The sequence below is a fragment of the Coenobita brevimanus genome, chromosome 2 (genome assembly GCF_032717465.1).
Source record: "Coenobita brevimanus isolate Jiangsu-jjx chromosome 2, ASM3271746v2, whole genome shotgun sequence".
NCBI classification, from domain to species: domain Eukaryota; kingdom Metazoa; phylum Arthropoda; class Malacostraca; order Decapoda; family Coenobitidae; genus Coenobita; species Coenobita brevimanus.
The window spans coordinates 499683-517726 of record NC_136955.1 but is presented as its reverse complement, the minus strand read 5'-3'; positions in this window follow the sequence as shown (position 1 = coordinate 517726).

Here is an 18044-nt window from a genome sequence, read left to right as displayed (position 1 = left end):
TAACCTTGACTCATTTAGAATTTTTAAAACCTGATGTAGCATACTTGTAAAACTAGTGTAATTTTCCAGTTACCTCTGATCAGTACATTTGTTAATTATATCTGAATCATTATATATACAAGGCAGCAGAGAATAAATATAAAATACCTTACCAAAATTGAAGATAAAGCACCTTAATGAATTGCAGTGATAAACAGAACACCTGACCAAAATTTCAGGGAAAATCGCCAAAATCCCTCATCAAAATCCATGTAACAGCCTCCTCCACGTACCAAACCTTTGCTAGAACGTCATTCAGTCACACTGATGGTGGTCTGGGCAGGCACGAGTCAGGAAGGATTGTATATTGAATGTAAATTTTGTTGGCCTTAAGAAATAACCTGTAGAGATTTGGTTTTGTCGGCACTTTCGTATGTGGTAGTTAAGTAGATTTTAAAATACAGTATAAAAGTCAATTGTATATTTTACCAGTGATTCAGCAGTTCTTGGCCTTAAAGCTAGACAAGGGATTGTGCTCTTGTTGACTAGGGAGGCTTCTGAACACCTTTTCCTAGGTGATTTTGTCTTCATGCTACACATTTTCTCTCATGTTATTTATATATATATATATATAATTTTAACACATGTAGGCACTGATGCAAAACCTACATGTGGTGGTGCTATGTACCTGGGTGGAACAGAGTGTTCTGGTATCCACCCAGAAGCCAAAAATCATTTCCCTGCACCTCGCCAAAGGAAAGAACCCTGATCTGACCCTGGTGAGGTGCTGACTACCACAAGGGGGCACCAGATCCCTATAAAGTGCATGTTCTGTACTGTATCTATAGGATGGACCCACAGAAGCAGCTGGTTATACGTGTTTGACTAATCAGCTCCGCCAGACAGACCAGGGATAAGCAACAACATAAGAATATGGTGTTAGGCAGCCTCCTTAACCAACGAGAATACGAGACAAGAAACCTCACATTTGGTTACAAATATTTTGACCATGAAATACCTGATCCCAGCCTTTAAAACTGAATAAATGCATGTTAAATTTCAAAAATACAGTTTAGGATAACTTTTTACCCAAGACAATTTAATTACACCGTCGCCCTCCAAAACTAAAACAAATAACCCGGGTGTAGCAATCACGTCAGAAGTCTTTGGTTAACCAGTGTGAGCCAAAATTATATTATCACAAGCCAATGCTCACTGGCATTTCCCTGCTGGCTCTGAGGATGGTTTTCTCTCCTTCCTTCCAACCTTTTCTCTCCATCCCTCCCAACTTTTCTTGCCTTCCCTCCTAACTCTCTTCTCTACTCCCTTTCCATCTCAAGTCTTTTTTCTTTCCCAGCTCATCTCTTCTGCACTACCCTCTTATCCTCTTCGCTCCTCTCTTTCCCTATCCAACGCTCTTCTTCCCTAACCAACTCCTCTCTCCCTCCTAACTTTCCTTTCCAACAGCTCTTCTCTTCCCTCTCAACTCTTCTTCCCTCCCAAATCTACTCCCCTTCTCTACCCTCCTTTTATCTCCTCAGGCTTCTCTCTAATACTTCTTTCCTTCCTTCCCTGTCTCTGCCCTTTCCTTCATCCTCACAATATTACCTCCTTGCTTACATGAAGTATTTTGTGATAACAGTATGAAGCACACAGCAAGGGTATGAAAAGGAAGTAGTAGGTGGGGAGTCATCAGTGAAGTATTACTCATGATATTACAGGCAGTGCAGTTCTGTGTACTGGGAATTACATGGAGTGAAGGCAGGAGTATATTAAACTGTGAATCCTAATGCCTCTGATACTGGAGCTAATTTCAACCCCTTTAATGCATGTGATATCCGTTTAGTTTACTCTTACTGCCACCAGGTGATTTAATTCAGTGCAGGAAAGGCTTCTTGTATTCTATCCCTCATTCTATAGCCAGATGCCTTAATCCCAGAAAGGGTGGTCACAAATAAATCACCACCATGTCACTTTGTAGTCTGTTATCATACTGCCCTCTCTCCAACTTATTCCCTAACTCGTATACCTCTCCACCCTATCCCTCCATCTCATCCTCAGTCTCTTCCTTCCCTCCACCTCACCCACACACACTCTCCTGGTGTCTCTCTCAATCGCCATTCTCTCCACATGGCCAAATAATCTCTCCCTTATTGAAAATGTTTATTGTGGCTAAATCTCACCCTCCCTGATTGAAAAGTCTATCCTGTGCTGAAAAGGGTCAATTGCTGGTAAGAATAAATGAAGGACTCCACTGGGCTCCCTGGGTTATGAAAAATTTACACAATATTCTAAACAGTGAGTGACCTCAACTTTAGCCAATACAGTTTTACTATGCCATGTCTACAAATTATGTACATGACTGTCTCCACAAAAACCCAAGTTCTTGTTTTGCAAAAGTTGACAGGAATAAAAGAGGCAACTACCATTATAAGTATTATGATTTCTACAGTACAATGAATATAAAAAAATACCAATACAACAGACATAATGATTTAAAGATTTCTTTAGCATCAGTCAATACTACACGTAACTTGATTTTTTAAATGACGCTCTCCTACCTAAGCCTTACCATAAACTGTAACTAAGATAACACCACCAGAGAATATGAAATAATGCAGATCAAAACATCCACGTGAAGTTTGCAAGACCAAGTGCAGAGGCAAATTACTTATATCTAACCACACTGAGACAAATTACTGCATGGAGGTTTTAATTTAAATAGTCATGGAGTTAATTGAGTACAGCAGTAAGTCCCCATTTCTCATAATCTTTTCTGCTCTTAATTCCTTGGCTGCTGCTCACTAGGTTCATTTGGATGTGAACCTGGTGGACTGCAGGCTGAAGTTGCCCCTCTCCTGCAGGCTACCATCTTCTTATGGGGGCTAGGGAGGGAGCTGAGGGTTATTCACACAACCAAGATGCCTGTCTATGGTGCTCTCATGTGGAGGGGGAGACGAAGAGGGAGGGGAACAAGGATGAGATGGAGGGATGGAGTGGAGATAGCTATGACAAGGAGGTGTGAGCTGGAGGAAGGGCAACCAAATGTCAAAGGACAGGGCAATGTGTAGTTGATTTGTTTGTGTCCACCCCTTACAGGATTAAGGCTTCTGGCACTAGATAGATACAATAGGCAGACAGATGTGAAGGCAATTTAATCTTAATATATCGTGGATGTAACAGCAAATATGAATACATTAGAGGTAATGTGTAACAATGACTGAGTTAAACTGACAAGGAGAGTACCTGACTACAGATACCCTCACCCACCCTGCCTACACTTGAACTGTACACAGAAATGAATTTTGGCATTACACATGGTTCAACCCTTTCAATCCAATGACATCACTTTAGTTTAATCTTGCAACCTTCACATGATTTTGTACTATTTATCAATTATCTGCATCTACCTACCTACCTATCTTCCTATTTGCCCATCTTTCTACCTATCTACCTATATCTTCCAGTCCTGTATTGTCAAATCAAGAACACATACCCAGAAAGACTGGCTGACAGATTTTATTAACTCTAGAAAAACCATTAGTAGCAACAGGGTTAAGAACGGTCTCCACTAACCCTTTAACATCCAGGTCCCTCTAAGCTGACTGAAGTCTGAAGGAAGCAAGAATGAAATTGAGGGCATGCCATAGGATTCAAAGGGGCAAAGATAATACTGACAGAACTTGGCACAGGCTTTTGTGAAACCAGGCAAATGGATGTGAGAGATTAATAAGTCTCTTGTGTTACTGGTTAATGTTTTTATCATCGCACATTCATGGTTATTTTAAATTTCCTTACAACTAGCTGAATTATTGTACAAGTAGCTACCATACAGTGGGATAAAGCTGAATGGTGCAGAAAATAACTAAATAAGCGTAATACAATGACACCATACTACATGATGAGGTGGCCCATGGTACAGAGCCTATGTATGTACTGGATGCTAAACCAAGTGCCAAAACCAGCTAAATTCTTCCCAACAGTTGACAGAAACTATTGTAGGTGTAAAAAACAGACCAAAAAAGATTTACCAGTACATACCCTCAATATCTACTGCAAAAAAAAGTTACATAAGGAAGAAATCTGAGGAAAAAACACCCACATGGCAGTGTTTTGAATATGAATTGCAATACAAATGTTATACCTGTCAACACAGGGTCAATCTTAGTGACTTTGGTGACTTGTAACACTTTTTCATTAGTGGTTTATCCTGCACAGTAGACTTTAATACCCTCTTGTATTTGCTGATAACTATGTTGATATTAGAATGATATAACAAAACATGTATGGGTCTAGCTAATTGTACAAAATAAATCGGTATGGAAGCGGTGTTAAGAAGTCTCCCATGCCACTTCATATAAGTGGCTTTATCTCATGTTATGGTGGCAAAACATAGCAAGTACAAGACAGCCATTATGTAACAACTTCCTTTTTAAGTAGCATAAAGGCGTACTGTATATAATTTAGTTAGGTTCCTCATACGTAAGTCCTCACTATTTACTGCCTTATTTAAATGTCCTTTTCTGCAATTATGTCCTCAAGAAATTATCAAAAGACAGTTTATAGTCAGGTTTATTTTCATCTGAGGGAACTGAGCAACTTTTCCGCATAAATGCAAAGTTGAGGTCACATGAAACTTGATGAGCTTTAGTTACAGGGGGGGAATGAGTCTCCTTGGTTATGATTAAAGTTTACAGGGCTGGATGTATAAAAAAAAAATTGTGTTTTTCTAGAACATCTATTACCAATACAGTAATGAGGACTTAGTGTATAGGATGAATGATTTGTCTTTTTCTTTCAATTATGCAAAGGACATAGGTCAATGTTTTATATTCCACAAAAGACAAAACTACAGATGCTTAATCATTCACCTTTATTTTCCATGGTTAGGTGCAGGGAGTGCGGAAAAGGTAAATTATGTAGGGAAGAAATAAATCATGTAATCCTATACGTGGCAAGCTAATATGAGAGTTCTAGTTGTATGTATGTAAGGCGAGCAAAATGTCTGATGCCAAGTTTGTAAAAGAAACCTAAGTTCCATAACCACTCCGAAGAGTCTATTGGTTGTCATGGTAACCCCCTAGATATATAAGCCTACCATCGTTGCATATCATTAACACTGGACCCTGGGTGACATCTTTTAAAATTTATTCTTGACGTTACGAGATTAGATTATGCTTAGGACGGGCCTCTCGTGGAATGGGTTAATTAAGGCTGTATTGGTGCTGAAGAGGGAAGCCTTCATGTGGTGGCACTGATATAACTGGCTGGGTTAACTGCCTGGTTATACAAACATCCCTCGGTTACTTCCCTATCCCCTGAAAGGATGACGGTGGACTGCAGAAGGACAATTTGAGCCTCCAGTCCACCAGGTTCAAATTTCAGAGGAACCTGGGACAACAAACAGCAACAAGAAGGCTATATCTAACTCCTCCCATTTAAATATTCTATCCTAATTGAAAAAATAAATAGTCTGGAGAGGGAAAGAATAAATTTTCAAAAATGTCCCCAGAGTCAGTGGTCTAACAATCATGAAGGACTGTACTGCAGGATAATCAACACTGTATTGCATGGTGTTGACAGGCAAACTGATGCAACACAAATAATAAAAAATTTTGTACAAATAACAAGACAAAAAGCGTTGTTTCATTTCTCCTATGTTGGCTGGCAATACATTAGCAATCTTGTTCTGAGTGGTGTAAATATGAGGCACTGAGAAAGCATGGGTGAATTAGCCAGAATACTGAGAAAATAAGGCTTAGTTTGTGCATATAAAGCCAAATGACCTGATTTAACAGAGTGTCCCTAAGATTAAGGTACACTGAAGTCATTCCTTGCCATAAATTAGAGCAGATGTCACAGAAAACAGTGATACTAAAACTGCATTCTCACTTGGATGATTTCTCCCTTGCTTTTCTCACTGCCTTCTATATGAACACGACAGTAAACTTGAAACTGAACTTCACACCATCACACTCCGCCTTAACTGGCTGTTCATGTTCAGGGATGTATTGCATAGGTTAACCACTCACTCAATGTAGTGCTGCCCTTGGGTAACTGCTCTTCCCTCTCTCCATTCCTCTTCTGTCTTCCTTCATACTTTCCTCTTCCTTCTGCCTATGGGTGACTTTACACTCTCATTTCTGTATTTCTTTCCTTCACTCTTCCCACTTCTTCGCCTATGGGTGACTTTACAGTGAGTGACAAGCCAAATGGTTTCCTGTACATCAGGAAACCATTTACTATGCTGGGTGGTAATCATATAACCAAATTATGGCGCTTGGTGGTTTAGTGGGCAATTAGGGAGCTCCAACTGGACTGAGCCTGTGCAGGTTTCTATCCAAGGGGTGGCTGGGGTTTATTGCTCACGTAATGCCACTCAGGGATGGGTGAAGCTGGTCACTCTCATCCTGAATGTCAGGACCAACTTGCCTAGCCCCGGGCTCCCAAGCTCCTCATGAGGCAACCCAGGATTAGATGATGGTGAGGTGGTAAACTCTTAATTAGACAGCTACGTCACTTTATACAGGTAAAGTAGTGCTCATTATTTGCCAGGGAAGTGCAAAAAAATATATATATATATATATCAAAACTTTTATCAGGAATACAGTACTGGTAAACCCTTAAATTGGACTTGACTATATCACACTCGATTTTATATGTAGTTCTCATCATGTGTCGTTGATCTGTTCAAATACCTTAGCTTTTTCTATGCATCTGGTGAAATGAATTGGGGGAAGTGTAAAATCAGCTTTATGGTATCACTGAAATATTAGAAGGGAGTACAGTACATCTTATTAAAATTAATCATATAAAAATTAATGTGATCTTATATACACGAGACGATTTCCTTAAGTTCACCACTCACACTAGCCCCTCTAACAATGCCATCACATTATACCATCCTTAACATCCTTCACTACATCTTTTATCATTCTTCATTCACACTTCTTCACATTCCACACAGCCAGACATGCATGCCAAGTTTTATTGAGCCCCAGACAGGCAGAGTACGCAGGATCCGGGGCTTCCTCTGGGTTTACAAGAAATTTTACAACAACGCTGATATGCTAGGCTGCTTGTAAATTAGTCAGACACCCACTTACATTCCGAAGAGGGCATTCCATATCAACGGTGTCCCATGAAATGTTTGCCAAAATAAAGGAGGTTATTTTTTGGACTAATTCTGTGTAAGTGCAATATCAACTTAAGTCCAATGCTCAGCCATTATGGAACTAGAGTTACTGAAGGTTTTATGGGCAAAGATGGTGTCCCTCATTATTCACCCACTGGATAAACGATGATACAGCACTTAATACTTCAAATCAACCCCAGAACAAGCTTCCGACGTTTGGTACAAGTTTCACGGGACATTCAAATACACCAGTGCATAGTGCTGTGGTAACTGAGTAGCTGACACTGCTATATAGTACCTGTCTTACTTGGGCCAGATTTTCCTCATTTTCAAGCTCATTTCACACAGCTCGGTGACTGCAAAATACAATGCTACAGCTCTACGTGCTTTCCATAGTCCTTTGTGAGCAGCAGCATAGTCTAGCATTAATCTGTCGTCACAGCTCAGCATTCAAGATGGAGAGATGGCAGCTTCAGGCCAATTTCAGAGTAAAATGAGTATGTAGTTACAAATCTGCTGACTTCACGGTAACAAGGCTGAAAACTTGAAATCCTTGTACAGACATGATGTGCCACTCAACTCAGATGTCCCGCCATACTTTGTGGGTTGGTAGGTATATGACTTGGCCTACTTGGGTAACACAGAAGGGAGGTAACTGTGACACCTTGGATGATGCCGTGGCCTGGTATTTTGGGAGACTGGGTGAATAACCTGCCACAAGCTTAAAGGCCTAAGGCAGGGATGAGCACTGTGGCTAGGTGCCTCATAGCATTGGTCCCAACCTTTTAAAATATAGTCTCTCTCTCTCTCTGTATTTCTGTATACACACACGTGTGTGTGTGTGTGTGTGTTCTTACCTACAGGAATGAGTCAAGCTCGTACTGTCCCGTGTCTTAAACCATATTTATCGTACATATCCTTAAATTTGTGTGTGTGTGTGTGTGTGTGTGTGTGTGTGTGTGTGTGTGTGTGAATTCAGATCGATATTTCCTAGTTCAACCTTAAGATTCATCACCTCTTTTCCATGAAGTTTGTGCTTTTTAATTATTATGATAAGTGAGAGAGAGAGAGAGAGAGCGGGGGGGGGGGACAGGAACAAAAGGAGATCGAGAGGGGACGGGCGTCATGGGACTGGGGGGTGGGGGGCGAGTCCTGTTAGGTGATACGTTTGAGAGGGAGGGGGAGAGGGTGAGGGAAGGAAGGAGGTAGGGAGGGGGAGGGAGAGAGAGAAGGAAGGGGAAGTGGCCTTGGGTGGTGAGACAGAAATACTATAGAAGAGGTCTTTGCTTTGAGGGGGTGGGGTGACACCGTAGGATGGAGTGAAAGGAAGAGAAGATCCGTTTGTCTGAGAGAGAGAGAGAGAGAGAGAGAGAGAGAGAGAGAGAGAGAGAGAGAGAGAGAGAGAGAGAGAGAGAGAGAGACACCCATCACAAGAAGCGGCGTCTGACTGGGTCGTACTCTGACTCACAATTTCTTAACACCTCTTCTTTAGTGATTTATTTTGCACATTACAGCCCCGTGAAATCCCGGTGACTCTCCCTCTCTCTCTCTCTCCAAGACAAATGGATCTCCCGCCATCCCTCCCCCCGAATCTTATGATCATTCTCTCTCTCTCTCTCTCTCTCTCTCTCTCTCACACACACACACACACTTTTTCTGTCTGTATAATTATCTGTTTCTCTCACAAACCCTTCACTATGATAACACATTTTATTTTATTCTTGCTGCCTCCATAAAATTTCTCAAAACAAGCAAACAAACAAACGAAAAAATGCAGCAATAAAGGGTTAATGAAGACTGTATGTCCCCCCCCACCCCCAGTTCCAAAGTCTCTCCTAAGCTGAATAAAATCGTCTGGAGATAGCAGGGATGAAAGGAAAGAGGATGTCACAGGATCAAAGGCTTAAATCTCCGTAGGCTTTATTAATGTAAGATTCTCTCTCTCTCTCCATCTATCTATCTATTTATCTATCTACATAATTAGGTAACTCTATACCTATCTTTTTAACTATGAAAAGGTCTCTCTCTCTCTCTCTCTCTCTCTCTCCATCCTTCTTATCTCTTTACATATCAATTAGGTAACTCTATACCTATCTTTTTACCTACAGCTGTAAAAAGGTCTCTCTCTCTCTCTCTCTCTCTCTCTCTCTCTCTCTGATGCTTCGAGTGGCTCAAGGCATCTGAGTAACGGGTAACTTCAGAGCCTCGGGTATTCGGAGTAACTATCTCACTCTCTCTTCTCTCGCTGTCCTAATCCCACATTCCTTCACTCTAGCCAGATCATTTGAAAGTCAGAAGCTGCAGGGAACACATACACGCACACACACACACACGTCCAGGCATCAGGTTAGTGTGCTTTCCATACGCTTTTTACTCTATCTTGGCTTAAAATTGAGGTGTAGAAGAATGATGCTAGGATATGATGCTAGTCACGAAGAAGTGTTACAGAATGAGGTGTAATTATGCTGTTTTTACTCTTAACTTGGCCTAATATTGGGCTGTAACAGAAGACTAATGCTTGGATATGAGGCTAGTCACGAAGAAGTGTTGCAGAAATAGAGGCATAGTTACTTATACTGTTCTTACTCTTAATTTGGCCTAAAACTGAGCTGTAAGAAAAGGTTAATGCCAGGATATGATGCTAGTCACGAAGAAGTGTTGCGGAAATAGAGGTGTTGTTAATAATACTGTTTTACTCTTAACTAGGCCTAAAATTGCCTTCTCCCCATCTTGAATGCCGAGCTGTAACAGATGAACGATTGAATGATGCTAGTCACGAAGAAGTGCTACAGTAATAAAGGTGAAAATGATACTGTTTTCACTCTTAACTGGCCTAAAATTGCTAGTTCCATGTTGAACACTGAGGAAGGCGTGGGTTACGAGTGCTTAAATGATGCTAGTCATAAAGAAGTGCTATGGAATGGATGTAAGGGTGTAGTTTAAACATTATCTATACTATTTTCACCCTAACTTGGCCTCAAATTGCCCTCTCTCATGTTGAACGCTGAGCTGAAACAACAGATTAACACTTGAATGATGCTGGTCACGAAGAAGTGGTAGGGAGAGGTTACAGTCGTTTAGTACATCAACAAAGAATATGATGCTAGTCACGAAGAAGTGGTAGGGAGAGGTTACCGTGGTTTAGTACATTAACAAAGAATATGATGCTAGTCACGAAGAAGTGCTATGGAAAGGATGTAGAGCCGTAACACTGCCTTTATCCAAGCTACGTGATATTACACAAAACAATAATTTGGCCCAAGTTAAGGTGAATGAAGCATAGTATATATATTTTTTCAATTATGTTCCAGTATTTTTTCATTTAATCATTCATTTCTATTATATGTTAACTCTTTCTTACCGGGGAGTAACTTTTTCCTTTTAAACATATACTTGTTCATTGAAGAGGCTCCCTAGCACCTCTTCCTAAGCGATTTATTTTGCTTATTACACAATACTGTTCTATTGATACATAAATCCTTGCATAATCGCCATACTCTGCACAGATAACGTACAAGAGGATATTAACCAGCCATATCCAAAAACAAATCGCAAAGGAAGAGGTGTTTGGGAGCTTCCTTGCCTGACGAGCATACGAGCTATAGCCTAAGTACACCCCTTCAGTACGAGGCGCCTTTAACCAGCTGAATAAATCGACTGGTGGCGAGAATTAAGGGAATAACAGAGATGAATGAATAAGGATGATTTATTTTCGCTTACTCCTGCTGCCTAGAATATTTTACCTGACTTAGAAGAGGTATTAACTCGTGTAATAATTTTGCTACTACTACTATTACTACTACTACTACTACTATTACCTCTACTACTACTACTACTATTACCTCTACTACTACTACTTCTACTATTACCTCTACTACTACTATTACTACTACTACTACTACTACTACTACTACTACTTCTACTATTACTTCTACTATTTCTTCTACTACTACTACTACTGGCACTAAAACTATTATTATTATTATTATTATTGTTATTTTTATTATTATTCCATACCCACGCTTATACTGATATGAACCCCGCGGACTGAAGGCCAAAGCTACCCTTGCTCTGCACTCCACCAACCTCCTCAAAAGGGGTACAGGGAGTTGAGGGACGTGTGTATAACCTGGCAGCTCCACCACCCCGCCATATCGGTGCCACCACGTGCAGGAACCAGCAAGAATATGGTGAGGGGACAGAGAGAGAGAGAGAGAGAGAGAGAGAGAGAGAGAGAGAGAGAGAGAGAGAGAGAGAGAGAGAGAGAGACGGGTACACTGCCCGAATACACAAACGTTCCTCGACTCCCTCCCTATCCCGTAAAAGGAGAGGTTCAGCCTGCAGTCCACGGGGTTCACGATTAGATAAGCCTGGGTTTTCTTAGTAAATTTATGCAGCAAACTGTTTTTCGATTTTAATATTACTATACTCCTTTTACACCAGGCCTAAAATTGCCATCTCTCCATCTTGAAAGCCGAGCTGCAAAAATAGATTAACACTTGAATATGCTGCTAGTCATGAAGAAGTGCTATGGAAAGTATGTAGAGCCGTTGCATTGTCACTTTCTTTTACTAACGATCTACAACTACCATCTCCCCATCTTAAATGCTGTCACATTTGATTTAGGTTTGAAAATGGTGTTAGTCACGAAGAAGTGCTATGGAAAAGATGCCGAGTCGTAGCATTGTCCTACGCAGCCTCTGAACTCCGTGAAATAAGCTACAAAGGGACGCAAGTAGAGAGAGCATAGAGATGATTTTACGCTGTTCTGGGAGACTTGACACTGAGTGGTTAGATAGAGGAAGAGTTTGTCTATCTATCAACTAGTATATATATCTATCTATATATCCATCTTTTCCACAGGTATATAAACTAGCTATCTATCACTATCTATTTGTCTATCGATCTATCTGTCTATATGTATCTATATTTATCCAGAGAGCAAGAATGAGAAATGTCCTCGGGTTGGTGTTACTAATATATGAAATGCCTGAGAGAGAGAGAGAGAGAGAGAGAGAGAGAGAGAGAGAGAGAAAGAGTGTTACCTAATTGTATCTTAACAGGAATGAGTCAAGCTCGTACTGTCCCCTGTATTAAATCACTTTTATCATACATATCCTTAAACTTATGAATTGTTTTGGCACACACTATTTCATTCGGTAGTGCATTCCACAGATCAATTGCCCTATTTGGGAAACTAAATATCTTTACGTTTTAGCACCTCTCTTTTTGTTTAGTTTTTTGCAGTGTCCTCTTGCTAATGCTTCCCCACAGGTTATATACTCATTTATGTCTATTTTCTCCTTCCCTGAGACGCACTTATATAGCATAATCATGTCTCCTCTTTTCCTTACTCTCCTGTAATGTTGGTAGATTCAATTTTTCCAGTCTTTCTTCGTAGCTTAGATCCCTTAAGCTTGGTACCCATCTTGTAGCTGCCCTTTGTACTATTTCAAGCGTGTGTGTGTGTGTGTGTGTGTGTGTGTGTGTGTGTGTTGCATGTATGTAGGTTGTGTGTACCATTATGCAAACAAAACCAGTTTTTCTCAACCTTCGAACTGCTCTCCCATTGGCTGTCTAACCTGCCCCACCTCCCAGTCTAGCCAATCACCGACGTTCTTTTATATAACACTCTTCCCACTTTCCTTCGACCCTTTTTCATATTGTGTGGGGCAGCCAGTAACTCGCCTGCATTTTTTCCCATAATTCTTGGGGCAGATTTTAAAAGTTCAGATCTCTTGTCCTTGTGTACATGATTTTTTTGTCTGCTTTCGTCTACGGTAATTCTTTTTCGTTCACTAACTCTATTCTACATGTTTTTCATCTCTGCTTACTATTTTCACCTCCTCCATCTTGTACGATTCTCTCTCTCTCTCTCAGTACAATTCCCTCTAATGAAACACTCTCTGCATTCCTTTCTAATGAAACATCTCACACACACACACACACACACACACACTCTCTCTCTCCCTCCCTCCCTCTCTCTTTCTCTCTCTCTCTCCCTCCCTCTCTCTTTCTCTCTCTCTCAGTACAATTCCCTCCAATGAAACTCTCTGCATTCCTTTCTAATGAAACATCTCACACACACACACACACACACAACACACACACACACTCTCTCTCTCTCTCTCTCAGGGTTCACTCTTATGAAACACTGCATTCTTTCCTTAAAGCTCTCTCTCTCTCTCTCTCTCTCTGCACTCCGTTTTTATGAACTTGACAAAAAAATTACAGAAACGCTGGTCCTTTCGTGGCTGTTTTGCTACAAGGAAGGTTTTATATATATATATATATATATATATATATATATATATATATATATATATATATATATATATATATATATATATATAAAACTCCATCAGTTAAAGACAAAGATAGAAAAGCTGAAAGGACCCCTCCTCCCCCCACACCAAACCCACTATTAGATAATCTCTCTCCCCCTTACTCTCCCCACTCACTGTATTAATTTCTTTCGACTCGACTCACGAGACTCCCCTCCCCCGTGTGTGTTCCCTCCTTCTGAATCTCTCTCTCTCTCTCACACACACACACACACATACACACACACACACGATCCCCCCTCCTTCCCTTTGCATACCCTCCTCGTGAAGCTTAGGCAATCTCTCTAGTTCATCACCCTTTCAACCCAAGGACGTCACATTTATTCACACACACACACACACACACACAAATGAAATCTACCTAAGTATGTTTGCTGATGATGCAAAAATACAAAGGAGAATTACTAACACAGACCCTTGTAAAGAGATGCAAGAAGAATTTAAACTTCATGAATGGAGTAATATTTGGCAAATGGAATTCAATGTCGACATGTCATGTAATCAGGTTTGGTAAAAGTGGAAAAAGACCAGATTGGGATTATTTCACGTAGCTCAGTGGCAGAAAAAGACAATGCTATGGCTCTGCATACATTTCTTAGCACTTCTTCGTGACTAGCAACATATTCTAGTGACTTCTGTTACAAGTCAGTACTCATGATGGGGTTGATGGTAATTTTAGACCAAGTTAGAGTAATTGTAATATAGGCTTAAAACTCATATCTTCAATCATGAACAACAATAAAATAACACTATAATATGATGCTAGTCACGAAGAAGTGCTGTGGGAAGGATGGAGAACCGCTGTATTATCCTGACACTGAGCTACGGGAAATACAGTAGGCTGCTATAGGAAAATCACCAAGAAGAAGTGAACAGACTATAACAGATTTCACACTGATCGTCCACGTCTGAAATGGTGGTTGGTGAGGAGCATAGTAGAGAAATTCCCCCTTTACATACCTTACTCTCGCTGGGGATGCGTGTGAGTTGGTGAGAGGGTAGCTTAATGGTGGAGGACTGGGTGACATGGAGGCGATTTGTTTGTGGCCACTCCTGGGATCAAGGCTTCTGGCTAGATAGAATGATTGATAGATAAACAGCTTCTCACGCTCAAAAGTCCTCCATATGGCCAATCTGTGAAAATATGAGGAGTTAGAATACAGGTTGTTGCAAAAGTATGTGCTTAGAGACAATATTGAACATAAGAATTTATAGGTCAGGGAAAGTGTTTACAGGGTTTAGTTTGGATAGAAAAAAGTCTTCACCCGATCACTGGGTTGGAAAAGAGGTTTAGATGATGATGATGATGATGTGCCACACCTCATACACAAATTCTCACACACACACACACACACACACACACACACACACACACACACACAGTCCCAGGTACATGTGTACATATTCTAAACCAAGCACAGAAATAACATGAAAAGGTTAAAACTTGCGATTTGGATCATGTGGTTTATCTTAAAATTTCTTTGGTCATTCAAGTACTTCAAACAAATCAAACATTACAATTAAATGTATATAACCATTGTGCTTTAAATGTGTGATCTTATGCATAACTAAAGCTCTTTTGTCTTAATCTGGTCCAGTTTCCATACTTGTGCAGTCAATTTCACGCTGCTCAGTGGCAGAAAAAGACAATACTACTGCTCTACGTCTTTCCTATAGCACATAAAAGGAATTGCTACGGCTCTACATCCTTTCCATTGCACATCTTCGTGACTAGCACCAGGTTCAAGTGTTAATCTCTTCTTGCACCCAGTACTCAAGATGGAGATGGCAATTTTAGGCCAAGTTTGAGTAAAAAGTGTAGGAAAATGCTATATATGGGAAAGACACAGAGCCACACGTCATTAATTATTTTTCTTTGCTACTGAGGTATGTGGAACAGGCTGCAGGAAGAAGGAAATCTTGGACATGTTAACGTGAGAGAAGTACAGTATTTCTCCTGGTTAAAATAGTGAGTTTTCCATTCACTTAACAGGAAATGTGAAGCTGGTGGGCATAATTCAGTAAGATAACTGAACCATATTAGTTAATCTTTCACTGCTTACTCTAAATGTCAAGTTTATGGTTAAATTCCAATAATGCAAGTGCTTCATATTAACTTCTAGCTTTTGGTTCCTTCTTCCTTGCATAAAAAACCTTATTATTCTTTATTTCCTGAATTTCATACCCTTATATGACAAGCAGATAGTCACATAAAAAATGCAATTACCTCACATTAATTCAGTCATTATATATTTCCTGATTTAAACACCATGACTTGTTCAGCTGATGGTTATATTCCAAAAAGGCAATACCTTCATAGTCCTTCATCATTATCTCCTAAATTCAATACAGAAAATGTAATGTTCATGGTCATACTTTAAAAATTCAATTACAATTATATAAAAACTAGGAAATTTAAAGATAATGATGATAATGTAGTTAGTTTATATCAAAGAACTTTTTCATTTATTAACCTGTTCGTTATTCATTTAATTGCAGGGTGTCAGTATGGAATAAAAACTCGGCCCTTTATGTAATTCTGTATTTTGTATTGTGGTTAGCTTATTATGCTATTTTCTTACTGTACTGTAGATTGGTTGGGTTATGGCTCTCTTCGTTGACCTCATTATCCAACCATGACTTCGTGGGAATGAATAAATGCTGAAATAAATGCAGATGTCAAGATAATGGCAATGTTAATAAAATAGAAAAACTCAACTTTTTATATCTGAAAGATTTTGGTGCTACTGAAGGGCGCCAATGAATAATATTTGCTGTTTATTTTCTTAACTAACGCCTTCAGCAGCAGGACTCATTATATTTGTTTTAGTTACTATTATTCTCTTAAAATGCATAATCTAAACGGAAATTACGATACCATGCACAGGGCCGACGAATGGTGCTTGCGCGGTTAGGTGAGGTACTGATACGTGCTTCGTTTGCGGGTAAAACTGTTGGTTCTGTATTTAATAATGAAATCAGAATTACGCATCTGATGTTACCTGTTACATGGGAAAATGCAAAACTGCCTTACACGAGTGGAAAATCTTGATCTTCACCGACGAACATGTAAGTGGTATGCCTGACGGGTATGTGGCGTCGGATGCAAATACGCAAAAACTCCCTTCGTAATCCCTTATTTTACTTTTACCTGCGACCCAGCGCGAAATGCTGGCGCAATTGTGGTGAAGAAACAAGGGCAATCTGACGCTAAAATCTCTCAAAAGCATGCAGTGTAACTCTTGGCTCGCTGTTGTCCACAAGTGACATGTGCACCATGTTTTGCCAAGTTAAATCCCCTGAAACGTAAACACCAGCGACCACTGAGGTACCGCTGCTGTTTTCCGCCGTTATCTTTTATACTAGGACATTCATTAGCAAGCCAAGTATTCACAATAATTCTCTAGTACAAGGAGAACTACTTACCTGTCAAAGATTTCCTCTGTGTTGCACAAAATCTTGAAAAAGGGAGCTAAAATTTCGAGAAATCTGAGCGATCTCCCCCCCGCGGCATCTCGTGTTGGCGTCTGTTTCAAAACCAGAACTGTGAATGTTATTTGATGCAAGAAGATTCGATTAAATCCTGAATTTAAATAGAAAACAAGTACTAAAGGGATTACAAATAATAAAAATGATAGAAGCAATGTAATTTGTTATTTCAAAGGACATGAGAGAGGAAAAGACAATAGTTTTTCTTACGACTTTAAATTGCATCAACTGAGACCTTCGTACACGCAAAGTATTATTTATTGTTGTTCTTATTTACAGGTTTTCAAAGATTAAAGCCTTCCATAATAAAGTTCTCCTATTATATTGTATTTACGTTGCACTGTTTTTTAATTGCGTGAAAATTACATCCTTCATAAGTATATGTATTCACTATTTTTATCACAAGACCCCGTAGACAGCTTACAGAATCCACGGAGTTTACAGTAAGGGACAAAATTTTGGCTCCTATTCCACGTCGTCTACTTCACACTTAGGGCATGTCCGTCACTTTTCTCCCTGACGCACCATATTAGAGAGAAGCATCTATGGTCAGAGAAACCTACCATGCCTCTCTCAGCTTAGGAATATTAGCCAGCAGGGAAAAGTGACAGGAAGAAGAGGTGAAATATTGCAGAGAAACATACCAAGCCTCTCTCAGCTTACTGTTACTGTTACTAAATCTCCTTGACAGACTATGGTACTGTACCCCATACAAGGGTACTGTCCTTAAATGACTATTCTGAAAGCCTTCTTTACAACAAATAGTGCAGTTGTTTATCAGAATACGCAGATAGGTCTGTTATTCCCCCCAACCTCTCTCCCTTCAGAGTATTTTATAAGGTAGGAAGGCAAACACTGATGCCGACAGACAAGCCGTAATGCAGGCAGGCAATTATGAACGGGGGAGGGAAGGGATTCAGACATGCATGCATTGGTGCAGACAGGCAGGCAGATATTAATGCAGGCAGACAGGCAGGCACTAATGCAGAAGGCAGGCAGCAAGGCACTGATGCAGGTAGCCAGGTAGTGATGTCGACAGCCTGGCACTGATGTAGGCAGGTAGGCACTGATATAGGCAGGCAGGCATTGATGTAGGC